Here is a 15,072-nt window from a genome sequence, read left to right as displayed (position 1 = left end):
CTTACGTCCTTGTCTGCACTCACATTTCAATGACATGCACTTCAGGTAAACAGCAACAGGACACCCTAATGAAACACAGGAATAATCGGAGGGTTCCTTACTACTAGGCTTTCAATTTAAACATGAATTTCAAAAATTAGAGAAACCCGGGAAATACTTAAATCTACACCGATCCAGATTAAAGTTACAACTAACAATATGGCCTTGCTGTTACAGCACGCATGCAGTGCTGTGTGGTGGCCATATTGGATTTCGTCAAAATAACAAGGTGTCAGTCACTAGAGTGCAGCTTGGTTACTGTAGTGGAACAAAATGCGTAACAGATGCATGCTGCCATTTTAAGTCACCATCCATAGTTTCCCATTTGTAAGGCAATGACACACACACATTAACCTCATACTCGGCATAGCTCTGCACTGCAGAATCTTGTAGGACAATTCATCGCCCATTTTAGTCACAGTCGGTGAAGCCAAATATCCTCTGACAAACTTATGTCAGAGGAGCACAGTACTGTTACGTCCAAGGCCAAAACACACTTCAGAGGTCCCGTACACATAAAATATCAATCAAAGCCATAAAATGACGGGGGCGTGGCTTCGGAGCCGTTGGCGATGGCCGCCGATTTCGGGAGCTCCGCGGCGACGTAGGCGGCAGGGAGTCTCCAGGCTTCTCTTTCTCGGGGGCGGATCGTGAAAAACGGCGTTTTCACCGTCGGAACACCTCTGCTACCGCTGGAATGATTTGCGGAGCGTTTCCAGGATGTTAAGGTGACTTTATCTCTTCAAATGCAGCCCGTCAGAGCTGCAGCCGCCATTTTTTTTTCTTCTTTGCTGTTGTTCTCCTGATGGATCCTTCGCCTTTCTGCCACTGCTACTCTTTTCAGAATTTTTGCTGTCAGTATCTACGCAAAGGTTTTTTCCTCACCTTTTGAAGGCAATTTTTCTTGAATTCGTCGTAGTATTTACTGAAGTGCTCACTGCAGCCTCTTTTTCTTCATTTTTATTTTTACTTTACATAAACATTTCCTTCACGGACCTACTCTGATATTGAACATTGTTGTTATTCGAACCTTCTTTTCTTCGTGACCTTCTCTCACATTTTCAAAGAGGAATTTTGTTTCCTTTTCTTCATGGTAATGCCTCGTGGTGCTCGTATTGGGGCGCAGCAGGCTAGCAATCCTCCAATGGCTGATACTAATCCGTTCAATGTCCTTCGTGACAATATGGATGAAGTACCCCTTGAGTCCTCTGACTCTAAAGCTTCGACTACTTCAGGCACTCGTCCCAAACAGGTCTCCAAACTACCAGCGGCTTCTCCATCCGGCAAAAGGGTAAAAATTAACCCTCCTTCTCCCACTAATCCGCCATCTTCAGTCTCTATGGAGCTTCTCCTTGAGGAAATCCATGCTCTGAAGCCATATATGGAGGAAACTAACTTGCTTTTACAAAGCCTTGAAGACAACTGGTCTCACACTATTCAAAGGGTTGTGGTCCTTGAACAGAGAGTTGACGCATCAGAAGAATCCATGAATCAAGTCCCCATTTTACATAAAGAGATTAACCATCTCAAGCAACAAGTTGAGCAATTGGAAAACCGCAATAGGCGCAATAACCTGCGTATTTATGGTTTGGGTGAAGGTCTTGAAGGTTCTAATCCAATTTCATTTTTCCAATCATTTTTACCGTCTCTTCTTGGGCTTCCTGAATCTCCTCCTTTAAACATTCAACGTGCTCATCGCCTTGGTCGGGTCTCTAGTCCCTCCTCACCCTCGGCGAGACCCAGAGGTGTTATTCTATATTTTCTGGAATATACTGACCTACTCAAGGTACTTCAAGCTGCCAAGCAAAAAGGAAAGATTTCATGGCATGGTTCTAATTTATTTTTCACTCAGGACTATGCCAAGGTGACTGCAGACCGTCGGAAAAAGTTCCTGGAAATGAGACCTGCTCTTGGAAATCTCAATGCTAGATATGGTCTTTTTCACCCCTGTCTTTTTAAGGTGACTTATAACAATAAGACTACATCTTATGAAGATCCAACTGTACTTCAGCAATTTTTGACTACCTGTCGTAATGATTCTATGGATGTATCCAGATCGTAATTGTTTTGTTCCCCTCATATTGGCTACTTGATGTTCTGTTCTGTTTTATTTTGGCATTAAGGTTATAGGATGTTAACTTATGTGTTTTGTCTTTCTCTCCTTAGATTTGGATATATGGCCCCCTGTATGTTCTCTCCTTCAGTCTTCCTGGATGACGCCCTTCTTGTCGTTGTTGCTCTGCGGTTTCCCGTTCGGCGTTCCCTCTCCCTTGTGTGGTTTCACCATCCTCATCCTTCTTGTCTTCTTGTGGTATGTCTATTGCTATTGTGTTCTCATTTTTACTTCAATGGTTTCTTCTGACTTGTTTTCTTCTCTTTGTCTTTGTTTTGTTCCCCTCTTTTGCTTTTCCTAGTTTCTTTTTCCTTTTCTATTTAACTACTTTTCTCTCTGTTTTTATTCCTTGCTCTTTTTCTTCTTTGTTTCTCTCTCCTTTTATTCCTTTAATTCGATCTATTTTCTGGCTCTCCTTTTCAACCTATTATCTCCATTCCCTTCACCTTTTTCAATCTCAGGTTTTTCTTAATTTTTTAATTTCCTTCTCTTCTAAATATAATGTGTTTATGACAGTTTTTCAGTTACGTATATGGTTATGTATTTTATTTCTTTTTAATTACATTAATGATTCTTCGGCCTGCACTGTTTTGTTTTTCCTTCTTTTGCAATTGTATCAGTTGTTTTTCACTCCTTAATTACTCATACTTTCATGTTTTCTCTCAAATTGCATTTTAACTTTTATCCTTAGATGTCTTTGAATATTTTATCTTGGAATGTTAAGGGTCTGGGTTCACCCATTAAACGTCAACGAGTATTGTCTCATATAGCTAATTTAAAAGGGGATATTGCGTTATTACAAGAAATTCATGTTAAAGATCCTGAAATTCCTAAGTTACGTCGTCATTGGGTTGGTCATGTCTTTGCTTCGCCTGGTTCTGGAAAGCGTAATGGTGTTGCTATTTTATGCCATAAGCGTTTGGATTTTCAACTTTTTAAACAAGATAATGATTTAGAGGGTAGGTGGGTAGTAGTCTCTTTGTTGATTAATAAAATTCCTCTAACTATTTTTAATATTTATGCTCCCACTGGACAAGATAAACTCTTTTGGCCCCATATTCTATCCCTGCTCATGCAACACACTGATGATTATCTAATTTTGGGTGGAGATTGTAATATGGTTATGGACCCATTTTTAGATAGAAGGTCTGACTCTAGGTTCTCTCCCTCCCCTATGCATTCTTTCTTTACCTCCACTATTTCTCAAAGGGCACTTGTGGACTCTTGGAGGCTTTGTCATCCTACCCTTCAAGAATACACCTTCTACTCACCCCCTCATTCTTCCCAGTCCCGGTTAGACTATATTTTTATTTCCAAAGCCCTTACTCAACACATTACTCACTCTGATATAGGCTCTATTTTAATTTCTGACCATGCCCCAGTCTCTTTAAGTTTAGATTTAATCCCTCCTGTGAAAGGCACTAGGAGATGGAGGTTTAATAACTCTCTTTTATTGGACCCGAAGTTTACACAAGCCTTTCTTGAATTTACCTCTTCATTTTTTGATGATAATGACTCGTCTCAATTAACCCCTTCCCTTATTTGGGACACCTTCAAAGCTGCTTCTAGAGATTTCATTATTACATTTGTGGCACGGAAACGCCGCTCAGCCGCTCAGTCTATTCATCTACTTAGCACACAGATTAAAAGGTTAGAACATTCCTTTTATATTTCTAAGAAACAATCTGACTTAAACAGTCTTATTAAGGCTAAACTTTCCTTTAATAAACTTTCTACTGATTCTGCCAATTTATTTTTGCTTAAGTCTAGTGCTAAATATTACAGCGCACAGAATAAAGCCGGTAATCTTTTAGCTAGATACCTCAAAGTTAAGAAAGAGCGTACAAAAATTGAATCCATTGTTACCTCCTCTAATGTTATGGTTCATAAAGATGAAGATATTTTAGCCGAATTCACGGACTTTTATCAGCAATTATACACTCCTGAATCCTCCCCTTTATTATCTGATATCACTCGCTATTTGTCTTCCATCCCTTCACCTTCCTCTTCAGATGTTGACTTTTCCCCATTAGAGGCTGATATAACGCATAAGGATATTCTGGAGGCTATTCAAGTTCTAAAAAGGGGTAAGGCCCCTGGCCCAGATGGGTTTACCATAGAATTCTATTCCCACTTCTCCTCCCTACTTCTTCCTCGAATTTATCAACTTTTTTCGTTCTTTATTGCAACACAGAAATCTGATGGTTCTTTTCAGGAAGCTCTAATTTGTCTCCTTCCTAAGGATAACAAGGATCACACTCTCTGTAAAAATTATAGGCCAATCTCCTTAATTAATCTAGATTATAAAATTTTTGCAAAAATTCTTGCGCTTCGTTTGGAAAAATTTCTCCCACAATTAATTAGTAAAGAGCAATGTGGCTTTATCAAAGGCCGTCATCTCTCTGATAATACTCGTCTTTTCTTTAATGTCTTAAGCAAATCTCATTCTTACAAGGCTTCATTTTTCAGCGGTTGCACTGGACGCTGAGAAAGCTTTTGACAGAGTCAACTGGCAATTTATTTTTTCTTCTCTTTCTTGGTTCGGTTGTGGTCCTAAATTCCTTTCATATATCTCACTACTTTATTCTTTTCCTAGGTCTTTTATTTTAGCTAATGGACTTGTCTCTTCCTCTTTTCCTCTTCTTCGTGGTGTCCGGCAAGGATGTCCGCTCTCTCCGCTCTTATTTATTTTAGCATTAGAACCTTTCCTAACAAAAATTCGTAGGAACGATGAGATTTTTGGTTTCCCCTTTGGTGATAAACAGCTAAAGATTTCTGCGTACGCAGATGATATCCTTCTATTTATCTCGAACCCTCATACTTCTCTCCCGAAATTTTTATTAGAGGTCTCGGATTATGCATCAGTGTCAGGTTATAAACTTAATGTAGATAAATGTGAAATCCTTCCTCTAAATAAACTCTGTTTTCATGCTGACTTTTTAACTTCTTCCTTCCATTGGAGTCCAACTAAAATCAAATACCTTGGTCTCTGGTTCACGCCTTTTATTAAGGATACTGTAGCATTGAATCTTAAAAATTTACTATCATCCCTTACTGTCTCTACGAACAAATGGAATCCTTTGTTCTTATCCTGGTGGGGTAGATTGGATTCTATCAAAATTATGTTAGTTCCAATAATCTTATTTTTCTTATCGAATCTTCCAGTCAATATTCCCAAATCTTATTACAAAAATATTTTATTCTCTATTATCAAAATTCTTATGGTAGAACAAGCCACCCAGAATGTCTTTTTCTAAACTTAAATCTCCTAAGCATTTAGGTGGTGTCAATTTTCCTGACTTCTTCTCGTATCACACTTCCTTTTTCCTTACTCACTCTGCATCTTTCATTTCCGATCATATCTCTGATCCCTTTTCTCAACCTTTGTGGGTAGAGGTTGAATCCTCCTTTTTTCATCCCTTTACGTTTGAAGAGTTTGTTTCCTTGGCACGTGCTCCGGTAAATTTTCTCTTCCCATCCTTCAACATGTTCGCAAAATCTTTCGTCCTATTATTTTACATAATTTAGATGATCGTGCCCGTTTTTTACAATCTCCTATCTGGTACAATCACCTTATCCGAATTAAAAATAGATCTATTTTTTGGAATGATTGGTTATCCCTTGGTCTTAAATGGACTCATCAGCTTTTTCAAGAGGGACTTTTTATTCCCTTTTCTGTTCTTCAAACTCGTTTTTCTCTCCCCCTATCTTTTTATTTCAAATATACTCTATTGAAAACGGCGGTCCAAACTGCTTATGATGCTCTTACTTGTACCTCCATACAATATAATTCTTCTCCCATTCCCTTAACATTTTTGCACTCCTCCCCCTCCGCCTCTCAGATTTACAAAAAATTGCGAGATGCGTCTGCTCATCGAGAGAAGTCGGCTGTGGAGTGCGCCTGGGAATCGGATTTAGATGATTCTTTTCCTACTTCTACCTGGGCTAACATCTGGATCAAAATAAGGAAATCTTCTAGAGCAGCAAATACAACCCAAACTTTATTTTTCATATATAATAGACTTTTCATCACCCCTTCCAAACTACATAAAATTGACTCTTCTATCCCCTCTCGCTGTTGGTCTTGTTCGGCCTTGGTAGCCGATCTTAAACATATGTTGTTTACCTGTCCTGCTGTTCATCTTTTCTGGGGTAAAGTATGGCACCAAATTAATACCATTTTCTCTTCCAACTTCCCCTTTTCTATCTCACATATTTTTCTTGGTAGTATTTCGCAAGTATGGTCCTCCTTTAGTACTAACACTTCCATTGTTGACCTCCTTCTAGCTGTGGCATTTCAACAAATCACGAAAGCATGGAAGGATACCTCCCTTATTTCTTATCAAGCCTGGTGGTATGGGGTTTGCTATAATCATAGACTAGACAGGGCTTATGTCCATCCCATTAGCCTTGCTATTAAACGAGATTTATTGTGGTTACCCATTACTACCTTTCTGAATTTGTCTGCCCAACCTACTCCACTACATAGCCCTCGCAATGAGGAAGTTTCTAAGCCCCCTTGAAATTGTTATTATTACTGAATGTTGATTATCATTTCTGTTCTGCCGCATGTTGAATTATTAATTTCTTAATCGTGAAATTATTTTTGTTTACGCTGTTAGTTTTTAAGATATACTGTTGTAATATGTTTACGATGACATTCCTCTTTCTCTCTCCCCTTTCTTCTTTTTCTTTCCTTTTCTTTGTACTTTTATGAAGTTTTTTACAATGTATTCTTTTTACAAAATGTATGCTATTATTGCTCTGGACTTTCTTTATTTCTTCAATAAAATCTTCTTTAAACTTAAAGCCATAAAATGACCATATTGTGCCACATATCTGAACAATATTTCACAAACTCATACATTTATGCTGTGCTGCTATTAACCTTCCTCTGATGTCCATCAGCTCCGCACAACCAGTTTCACCTGACAGCAGTCAATCATGTCAGAGTCATATATGTGGTTTCCATGATGATGCTTGAAGCTCAGAAGAGGCTGATGGCTTCCTGATTTTTGTATTGCATTGCAAGGGATCCTCAAACACAGCGAAGGGTTTTGCAAGACACTGCAATCTGTCCAGCCCATGAGTTTTTATGAGACAGCTGTTTATTGTGATACCGTGCAAACATTCACAACTGCTAGGATGGAGGCCTGCATGGGACAGCAGACCTCCACCCCAGCATTCACATTCACAGTACGCCTGCTTTGTGACCCCGTCCCACATAGGAATAGGGGCTACAACGCCAATTTAAATTTCAATTTATTATGATTTGAAGCTCCAAAGACTTCCACATAAAAGTTACAGAAAAGGCTCCGATATAGCAAATCATCCAGAGTTTATTAATAATAATTACGAGATAAAATACGTGCGGAAACCTTAAAATCACACATTTCATTGAACAGTACAAAATTCAAGCAGCATACAAGGAGTTAAAAGTGCAAATGGGCAAATATGAGGCCAATTTCACCATTCTTTTAAAATACAGTCCTAACTAAGACAGTGCAAATCGAGCTGTACCGTTAAATATTCCAATAGCTTCAGCTACAGAATATAAACATCCTAAGATTCTATATATAAGATGTATTTTGCCCAGAGAGACGCCCTGTGCAAAATATATACAGAGACCTAACAGTTACAGGTTTCATTGCACACACAAAATTCATAGCAGCATACAAGATGACAGAAAATGCAGGTGCGCAAGTATAGTACCAGTTTCACACATCCTATAAAAAATTCTACTTATAATATAAAGTACATTTTGCACAGACGGGACCCCATGCAGAGATACAAGCAGAGGCCTAGCAGGTGCAGATTTCATTGTGCAATAGCGGTGTACAAAATGTCAAAAGTGCAAGTGCACAAATACAATACCAATTTCATTTGTCCTTTAGGGTACCACCCTGACTAGGGCGGTGTGACTCGGATTATACCCCTAGGTACTATAACAAGATCAACTATGCAATTCAAAGACCCTCTAATTCTAGTTATAATATGCAATGTATATTGCCCACAAGGGACCTTGTACAGCGTACCACAGCTAGGTACAACACATTAGTCCTTCTCTGGCAGGTGACAGTTTCGGGCCTCCCCGGCTCTAGCGATGTTGTATTTTAAATACAATGTCTCAAGAAATGACTTTGTACTAGTTGTAATAGAGGACAAATAAATGAAACATGATTTAGATCCTAAACCCAGCTTTCGTATGGTGGCAAAGTCTGTCCTGCCTGGCTAATCCCTCCCACGCCCCTGCTATGAGTCGTAGGGGCAGCAAATTCAACCTCAGCAACAGGATGGTCCTGCGCACTCAATGGGGGAGATTCCGTACAACGTGCGGTTGAGGTTGTTTATGAATACTACTCCCCACTATTATATCATTACTGTAATACCCTAAGCACAGGGCAGTATCTCTTTTACGACTGACTTTGTAAATTGTTTTTTTAATTAACATTTTCAAAACTTGCTTTGATAAGAAACCTATGCCACTATGCCCAATTTCAAATAGGTCTGCAGCTTTCACATGATTCCTGAAGACAACACTTTTCCCCTTCAGGCAGGCAAACATTTCCTATCTTAACGTTGCCCGTAAAGGGTTTTCAACACTGTTCAGTAGGGCATTACTCCATCTCAAACATGCAGCTATGGTGAACACATAGGTCGAAAGGACCCCGAATTCAAGCCGGATCGCCGCTATAGGGGCTGCTCATCTCAAATTACAGATCTGACGCCAAATGCGGCCTTCTACCTTCTCAAAGTAAGCCCACTGCTGTTCGTTCACTGATTCACAAGTGTAACTCAGTATAGGCGTAATTTTAATTTTGTATAACTGATAAAACACACGCGAAGTGTCTTTGTCCGCAACATTTATCAAATCTACCAATTGCGCATTCCTGAGAAATTGAGTTACTTCCACATTGGTCAATGTGATCACTGCTAGAACACATACTTGTAAAAATTCTTCATAGGTATGGGTACAACTTTACTACATCAAGTTTGTCTTTCCCCAGGAACCAATGCATATTTTTCCTAACTCTAAATCCGTGGTGTCTAAAAATCATGATTTTACTTTTTGCGGTATTTATTTTTAGAATGTGATCGTCCAAATAGCGAGCTAACTCAGTACGGATGTATGTCGTTACAACGCACACTTTTACAACGCATGCACTTACAACGCATTTTTTACAACGCAAAATCCATTACAACGCATTCCATTACATCGCAGGACACTACAACGCATTTTTAAAAACTACCTTTACAACGCATTCCATTACAACGCATACTACCTTTACAACGCATACCATTACAACGCATTATATTAAATTGCATTTAAGGTAAGTATTAGATAGTATAGGGGTAAAAATTACTTTTCTAACTCCAGGGGGTGCAACAGTAGGGTAAGTGTTGGATAGTATAGGGGTAAACATTACTATTCTAACTCCAGGGGGTGCAACAGTAGGGTAAGTGTTGGATAGTATAGGGGTAAAAATTACTATTCTAACTCCAGGGGGTGCAACAGTAGGGTAAGTGTTGGATAGTATAGGGGTAAAAATTACTATTCTAACTCCAGGGGGTGCAACAGTAGGGAAAGTGTTGGATAGTATAGGGGTAAAAATTACTATTCTAACTCCAGGGGGTGCAACAGTAGGGTAAGTGTTGGATAGTATAGGGGTAAAAATTACTATTCTAACTCCAGGGGGTGCAACAGTACGGTAAGTGTTGGATAGTATAGGGGTAAAAATTACTATTCTAACTCCAGGGGGTGCAACAGTAGGGTAAGTGTTGGATAGTATAGGGGTAAAAATTACTATTCTAACTCCAGGGGGTGCAACAGTAGGGTAAGTGTTGGATAGTGTAGTGTAATATTATGCGTTGTAATGGTATGCGTTGTAAAGGTAGTATGCGTTGTAATGGAATGCGCTGTAAAGGTAGTTTTTAAAAATGCGTTGTAGTGTCCTGCGATGTAATGGAATGCGTTGTAATGGATTTTGCGTTGTAAAAAATGCGTTGTAAGTGTAGTGCGTTGTAAAAGTTGCGTTGTAAAGGTTGTTCCCCACTCAGTACAGCTACAATGCCACAAACAATGACACATTATGAATGCAACATCAGAGAGTGCATACACTGTCTGCGCCTCCCAATGTCTGCTGCCTGTACCAGCAAAGTTTGAGTTGTCAAATTCTGCCCACAACAGTCCTGACCATTCCATGGTTTACAACCACAAGAGTAACTCACAAGTATTTGTATGTTCCCTTGTGGATCGAAAGGGGGAAGGAAAATCCTCTTTTCCATGTGATTTACGCGGGAGTTCAATGCAAGCTCCCCACTTATAATCAGTTGGAATACAGTTTTGTGCATTAGCTGCAATGATTTTGTGAATGTAAAATGTCTTTTGAGCACCAGGTTCAACATTCTCTCTGATCTTTGTAGGAGAATCTCTATCTCAGCAGAGCATGTTCCTCTCTAGTGCTTCGTTGTCTCTTAGCCTTTATACTGTTTTAATGCTATGTGCTCTGCTGAATAGCAAGCTAAACCCTCGAAGGTAACTTATCTATCTGTCCATCCATCTACCCATCCATCTACCCATCCCTCCATCCGTCTGTCCGTCCGTCCATCCGTCCGTCTGTCTGTCTGTCTATCTATCTGCCTGCCTGCCTGTCTATCTATATATCTATCGTGCTGCACTGCCAATAAACAGGTAAGAGGCTCTCACTCTGGCGGTTTACCGAGTCTAAGTCAACCTCAGCCCTTCTATTCTCATACCAGGGGATGGGTATACAATCCTATGCCAACCTGACATATGGATTTACAAAATTATCAGTGTCTCAACACTTTCAAATAATCAAGACACTTAACAAGTAATAGAAATGTCACATGTAACCTAAACATTATCATAGACCTGATATGTTTGATACCGTTAACCTTGGGTGTACAACATTCTATTGACTAGACTAGTAGTTGACTATAGATCCCCCTGAATGGACTATCATGGTCACTCAGATCCTGGTGGGGAAGCACCAGCTCTATTTCGAGTGACAGATGTCGGTTTTCCGGTCTGGTGGGACAATCCTACCCTTTCATTTCGAGTCTCACAGGCTTTAATAAAACACCCTGCACTCGCCAAGGGGAAAGAGGAGTATTCAAGCACAGCTGTCCATTTTGTAGGCTTCCTCTCAAAGATGTTCAAAAATTCAAAAGAAAAATAACCCAGAATTAGTGCAGGGGGATGGGGGGGCTGTGGTGGAATGCTCCTTTGCCACTGAATTTTGGTTATCTGACACATTGAATTAGCTCTTACTTAACCTCTTCAGCGCGGCGCGGATTTCCGCGCCACGCTGAAGGTTCTGAGCGCGGGCGGGGCCATGACGGAACGGTTCCGTCATAAGCACAGCCCAACCGACGTGCATGACGGAACCGTTCCGTCATCGGCGTCGAAGGGGTTAAATTCCATTGCTTTACAGTTTTGTGCTTTGGTATTTGTGCTGGTTTTTGGATTCCTGCACAGGGGCTTTGCAGGGGATGAGAGAGGTAGTGCATAAGAATCAACAGTTATTGGTTGCTGATAGAAAGGATGAGGTTAAAGACGGACTGGGGCCTGGGTACGATAGTGGGTTAATTTGTGGCCCCCCTTTAAATGATTGTGTGCAGGCCCACCTTGACATTGTGCCCAAGAAGAAGCAATGGTAATTCATGCTCAGCCACAACCAGTTTGTGCCTAAAGATGGCTCAGTGAATGACATCATTGACCCTGCTGGCTGCTCAGTCTGTTATGTTTCACTTGACCAAGTGATGACCACACACAGTTATTAGGTGTAGAGACAACTTTGCAGATACTAACACAGACTTTGCCCCAAGCTCGCCGCCAGTTTGCCTGGCGCACTGAGGTCTACAGTGTTTTCACTTCGAAGAGTCATTTTCCTTTGTGCCTGGTTATGGATTCTTCCATTGTATGTGTCTATTCTGGAAGACCCCAATGTCCAATGCAGTTTTCTTTGGCCATACAAACTGACCCGGTAGAAGGGGTGTGCTACTTACCTCTGGAGAAAGTAAGATAGTTTAGGATGTACATCTGGTGCTGCTTAGATGAAAAAATGGCAACATTGTTTCAGCTGCAAATATTGATTGCAGCTTAATTATACACTACACATTGTTCTTTTTAAGAATCATTGCAAACACTTTGGGGCATATTAACAAGGAACAGGGAAAATTAACGCTAAGGGTGCTTAGCGGTAATTTTTTTAACACCCGCTATCGCTGGATAATATCGCCTGGTTATCGTGTTAACAACGCTAACCGCCTAGGTGATAAAAAATCCAGCGATAGCGGCATTTTGGGAGGTTATCGCTGGTACTGCAGCGATAAAACTACAAGGATAGGGATATCCTTGTTGATAGCCCATGGTGGACTTAGCCATGTAATCCACCTCCCATTGGATTGCATGGCTAAGACTGAAAATTAGCAGACGTAAAAAAGCAGCGTTATCCGTGTTTAGCGCTGCTTTTTTTGTCTCTAACAGGGTTAGCGTGAAGCTTGATAATAGGAGAAATGTCGCTTAGCGACATTTCTCCTATTATTTTGCTCTGGAACGCCCACTTTGCATCTCATTAGAGATGCAAAGGGAAGCGTAGTGAAAAAGGGTGCTAACGTGATTTTGCATGTTAGCACCCTGTTGTTGATAGGGCGACATTTTTATCTCCGCTTCTTTGGCTTTTAAAGCCAAAAAAGCGGAGATAAAGCCCTTGTTAATATGCCCCTTTGTTCGTCTTGGAAGCCAAATATTACAGGATGTGTCTCTGTGGGGATGCTAGGGAGAATTTGAGGGAATGCAGCACATGTCTGGAGAATCTTAACAGTTAAGTGGTATGGCCTGCTCGGAGAGGGTTTACAGTAGAACCCGATGAGGAGTTCTGTAGTTTGTGGGGGAGGGATGGGTACAGATATACATGTAATTATGCTGTTTTTTTCAATTAGTATAAGTCTTAAGGTCTTTAACATTTGCACAATGTTCAAATTACATTGAGTCATTAACGACATTTAACACCCAATCAACAATAATAACATAAACTTCATTTTAGCATAATTAGTATAGAGGGTACATCTAAAGCTGGAAAAATAATGCAGTTCATAATAAAGTTCACTTCCAAAGTTCCTAGTAGTTCAAAGAGCACAGCCAGCCAACACATGTTTCGTGGTATCCAAATTGACAACCGCTTCATTAGGGTTGTAGGAAATTTGACAACACAAAAGCAAAGAACATTTTACATTAAGGTACAACTCAGACATTACACACATAAAAATACATACATATAAATTATAACATATCTGCCACTTGCATAATGTTAGGTGAATAGAATATTAATATAAAAACCAACATTATTTCAATGAATCTCATAATTGGCCAGTGAAAAAAGAAAACACTCAAGCGAGTACAATCTCATCCTAGATATAGCAGTAACATTACCAATGACTATGGGGCATATTATCAAGAAACGGCGTTCAAAGTATCGCCGCTTCAGCGGCAGAAAACTGCTGCTAAAGCGGCGATAATGGGCTTGATAATATGCCCTTGAGAATTCCCATAGAAGCCCATGTTCTGGTGTCAACATGAAGTAAGACTCGGCACTACGAGTACCAATAGACCACAGTGGTGGCCACGCCCACTGAGGCGGGGTTTAATTGATTGAAATTGGTGCCGAAAAAAATCTCTGTGCCTTCCCTTCAAGCCCAGAGCCCCAGATGAAGTGTTGAAATACACGAAACGCGTCGGGCGGGACTGCCAATTGTGGGCTTGTGCTGTGTCTTCGCATCGCTATCCTCAATAAAGATTGTTGGCAATTGACTCACCTGTCGTGGGCCTTCCCTCAGCAGGCACCCTTGGTTGGTAGGATGTGAGCGGCTTGCTTGGGCCGCGGAAGAGACCCCACTGCTGTTTCAGTTTTCCTGCGGAGACGCCAACCGACGGAGCCGCACAAGGGACAGGAGCCTGTTATTGAGGAAGTTAAAGCAGTTGCGGTTGGCAGAGCCCTGCGCCGCCATCCACTTGGATGTTAATTTTGATATTTGAAGCCAAGGTGTGGAAATGTGGATTTTCCTGATCAGTTATGTCCCCTATCTTGGACCCCAACGATTCTATGTGCATGTCACAAGTACATGTATGTTCCCTCCAGTTCCAGTTTCCAAGACGCAAACATATGTGTGTCTACCGTCGACATGTTCTCTGTCAGATCCGCCATCAATGGGCTGGATATTCAATTCCTAAGTATGAAAAGCCACCGACTTTATATGGCTAAGGTACTCCATTTTTACAGTTCAGGCAAGTAGGCCCGATTCTTTCCTCAAAGCCTTTCCCTGCTCTCTGTCTCTGACAGTTTCAGCTTGAGCTCGCATCTGTATCCATGAACTTTGTCCTACTCCCTGTGCAGCTAACGGTGCCTGCCTCGGCCAGTTTTCGCCTGCCTGCCAAGAAGCTGTATTTCACCTTCGAATTATCTATTTTGCTCTTCAGCCGATGCATTCCTGTCTAGTGATTTAGGTAAACATTTCCTTTAACTCACAAGCAAAGGACTCAGCCTTTCCGTCCTCCTGCAAGTGATTCATAGCCCTGTTGCCATGGAAAGTTTTCTGCCCCTCGCTTCTCATATAGACACTTAGACGCTTGTACACGCACATACTGTTAGTATAGAATAGATTCTGTCCGAGAGTCCTTCCTTGTGGATAACATAGTTCTCTAAACATAGGATGTTAGATATGATTTGGGATTAGGTTGACATGACCCCCTAGACTTCTCGTCTCCACATGTAGAGCTAAATGTCAAGTCCCCTTCACCCCCTAGTTGCACGTCAATCACACGTCATGCTGCTGCGCACGCATCCATGTTAAGTATTATCGTATAGATCCACCTATGTAAGATAATCAGAGCCAATCAT

The 15,072-nt window shown here is 40.7% G+C and overlaps 1 long non-coding RNA gene across 1 annotated transcript in view; it reads left to right on the top strand.

Moving 5' to 3' along the window:
* Positions 1-15,072, top strand: part of LOC146865332 (uncharacterized) — a 142,589-nt gene that overhangs the window by 67,869 nt on the left and 59,648 nt on the right. The window contains exon 2 of the long non-coding RNA XR_014976622.1: positions 2,206-2,350. This is a non-coding gene — a long non-coding RNA (uncharacterized LOC146865332). The remainder of the gene's footprint in view (positions 1-2,205; positions 2,351-15,072) is intronic.

The sequence above is a fragment of the Triturus cristatus genome, chromosome 2_1, assembly GCF_964204655.1.
Source record: "Triturus cristatus chromosome 2_1, aTriCri1.1, whole genome shotgun sequence".
NCBI classification, from domain to species: Eukaryota; Metazoa; Chordata; class Amphibia; order Caudata; family Salamandridae; genus Triturus; species Triturus cristatus.
This window is presented reverse-complemented; position numbering and strand designations above follow the sequence as displayed.